Source organism: Petaurus breviceps, unplaced genomic scaffold (assembly GCF_028583685.1).
Source record: "Petaurus breviceps papuanus isolate PSGF00001 unplaced genomic scaffold, PetGlider_PUasm1.0 126, whole genome shotgun sequence".
In the NCBI taxonomy this organism is placed as follows: domain Eukaryota; kingdom Metazoa; phylum Chordata; class Mammalia; order Diprotodontia; family Petauridae; genus Petaurus; species Petaurus breviceps.
Genome location: NW_027185655.1, coordinates 4,369,494 through 4,373,154, shown reverse-complemented (window position 1 = coordinate 4,373,154; position 3,661 = coordinate 4,369,494).

Below are 3,661 nucleotides of genomic sequence, written 5' to 3'. Positions count from 1 at the left end.
CTTAACCTGGTTTGTCTCAGGTTCCTCATCTGTAAAGTGAGCTGGAGAAAGAAATGGAAAACTACTCCAGTATCTTTGCCAAGAAAACCCCCAAACAGGGTCATGAAGAGTCAGACAGGACTGAACAACTACCAGGAATTCCCCGTATCAATGAAGTCACAAATTCAATTGCTATCGTTGTTTCTCAAGCAAATAGAAGAATCCATAACCTCCCCTACCCTTTTTATACTCACATAGATCTATGATCTCATCAATTCTGGAATTCCTTCCAATGATGAAAATTGCAACCCATACAGACCTGCCTATCCTGAGGGACTCTGGCTCGTCTACTCCTAAAAGTTCACCACAAAGAATCCATCCAATGTGCTGGAGGCCTCCCTTCATTTCTTGTAACCCATTGAGGGTACCTGTAGCACACTCTGGTCATCCTGACATCCCTCGCTCTTGCCACATGACCAGCCCATCGTCCTCTTGTGTCATACAGTTTTCTGATGATGTCCCGTACTCCTGGTTTCTCTCTAGAGTTCCCCAATGCTTCTCTGTTGAAGCTTTGAGCTCTCTGTGATGCTTATCCTTAGTTCCTTAGAAACAGCAGTGTTCTAGGTTTCAATCATAGGCAGCTACAACAGCAAAATGGTTGTACTAAAAATGTGACATTTGTTTTCACAGGAAGCCGGAGGCCAGTAAACAAACTTTAAAATTCCCTCAGAGAAATCCAACCCACTCTTCTCATTTTCAGCATTGGGCCTAACTCTCTGTCCAACTTTGTCAATCCTAGATTTCATATTAATGGACAAGCTCTAGGGTGTCCGTTCAAATGCATGTTGAAATCTGAGCAAAGGGCATTCTTTATCCATTTGGCCTTCTCATTGTGATGGCCAGACCAAACTCCTTTGAATAAACAGAACTCTCTTTTAGGATATTTTGCAGTGTTCTGGGGTTCAATGCAATTGCCATATTGGCATCCACAGATGGGAAGCCTGGACAGAATCCCTCTTCCACCTGGGTCCTGTTCTGGGTCTTCTCCATTGTAGTGGTAAAATTTTTTGGTAATGCGGCTGGGCCTGATTCAGGCCAATGCCCTGGTAGTTGAAATGAGACACTATTGTTATTCAACAATTACCATTCAACATTCAAAAGTTTTAAGAGTCATATGGGATGGGGTGGGGGGGGGTGGCTAGGTAGCTAGGTGGCACAGTGAGTAAAGAGCTGGCCCCGGTGTCAGGAGGACCCGAGTTCGGTTCTAGCCTCAGACACTTAACACCCACACAAAAAAACTAGCCTTGTAACCTTGGGCAAGTTACTTAACCCCAGTTGCCCTCCAAAAAGCAAAACATTGATCCCTTCTGACTCATTCAGAGTTATTTTTATTTTTGCAGAGATAACAGGGTATTAACACCTTGTTCACTCATTAACAATTTGTCATCTGTGACTGTATCCAGTGGAAGGTGGGGATGGATGCTGTCCTTTACAGAGTCAAAAATCATCCCAAGATCATTTTTGGGTGAAAATGGAAGGACAATAAACAGAAAAAATAAGAAAATTTTTTTTTAACAAACCTTTTACGATCAGGAATGGTGGGGCCACTACACTTGGATTCTAACATCACAGTCTCAGATGTGCTCATCACACATAAGCTTAGGTGACAGCATCACTAAAGGAAACAGAGATAGGTAAAGCAGCCAAGTTGATCAAATGTATATGGCAGTGATCTGCTCTGAAGGCAACACCATCTTGAGGGCATTGAGGGATCAATCCACCAGACCTCTGAAGGAAGGGGAAGTAAGTTGTGGGAAAAAAATCTCAAACCTTATTATGCTGGAAAAAAGGCTACTAAGAAAATATCAACAACTATTATTGACTTATAGTCCTTGCTTTCCATCTTCACAAAAGCTTTCTGAGACTCACCTGTAACATTAATTGAGGGCATCTTCAATGAGATTAACAGGGAACAAACAGGTTTTCACCAGCATTATTCTACAGTGAACCATATCCTTACATAGTATTTCATAATTAATTGAAGGGTGTAAAGAATTAAAAATTCCATTGCTTATTTTTGTTGTTATTGATTATGAAGAAGCATTTGATTTGGTAGAGCAAAAATGCCGCCTTAAGGAGCTGTCTTCTAGAAAAATGTCTCCGATCTGTACATCAAAATCATTCAGTATTACGTGTAAAGCTGGAAATAAATAAATGCCATCAAATGGATAGATTCTGTTTAGTGGAGGGTCTATTGTATGTGAGGCTCTTGTGACTAACAAAGAAATTGATCCAGAATCTTTCAAAAAAGTAACAACCCCCAGAGAATCTCAGCAATGGGGGGGATTTTAAATCTGATTACTCATCACTTCCTTTTGCCCTTCATTACTCTGAACAATTTTGGGTGAGGGAATGGGGAGGAAGAGGAATTTTTTCCCCAAAATTTGGCCTCATAAAGTCATACATAGTAATTCAAGTTTACTGGCTAATAGCTATTTAAACAAAGCCAGATGTATATCTGCCCAGGGCAGATGTCTGGGTCACTGGGTACTGCTGATTACCCCCTTTATTCTTAGAACCCCTTACTCTGATGTATCTGTTATCTCATCGGTATAAGTACTTACTCCAATGTTGGAGCTCAACTCATCCATCCTGGACCATCCTGTGACACTTGTCTATGTTCTCACATAGCTCTGTGAGGATGCACCCTATGTGCTTCAAGCCTTTTTTTGCATTCTGTTGACATCGTATGGAAAACAAATCTTTGGATACCATTCTATTGCCATAGAAAATTTTGCTTCTCACTAAAAGAATTTTAAGGGTTTGTTCGTGTGTTAGTCAAAGGAGAATTTAGAGTCTAAAAGATTATAAGATGAATCACCAAATCACATGTAGCACCTTGAGAAATCCCAAACTTGGGATGCCCCAAGATTTTAACCAATTTCAAGGTGTTCCATGGGTTTGCATTCACTCAAAAGCATAGCTCACCCACCCTCATTGATATATTTGCCTTTTCTTGTCAGCCAAAGTATACTATTAGTTCAAAGCTAAAGCTTGAAATAACATGATAATCAAGGTCATAATAAAATATTTCTTCCCTATATACCTGAGGAATATTCTCTCACAAATATGTGTGGCATCAGGGGGAAGAGTTGATAAACTGAGGGAACACATTTGATAGAGCACTTAGAGAATGAATACGTCGAGAGCACTTTTCACAGGGGTACAGACATATGGACAGGTCATGGTGGTGGAAGGGCAGCTAATGTTGCTGATACTTTCTGTTAATGTCAGTTTAGCTCCTGGGCCCATTTCTTGCTGGGCAGGTGGGACCTCAAGTCTGTTTCGGGCATGTATGCATGGGATATAGCCTTTACTATACATTGCTCCCTGCTGATCTCAGATGGCTATTTTATGGTTTTCCTTTGGTCCTGTGGTTATTACCAGTTGCTATTAGGTACAGCAACTACTTTGTATTTAACCATTTTCTATTTATTCTCTTTATAATTATTATCTATCTATATAATCTACCTATCCTTGTCTCTCTGTATTAGGACGCATGCCCCTTGCAAATAGATTGTTTCATGTATTTTATTTATATCCCTAGCACGTAGAATACTGGCTGCCATATAGATGTGCTTAATAAATGTTTGATGACTGATTTATGGATGGTTCCATTGGG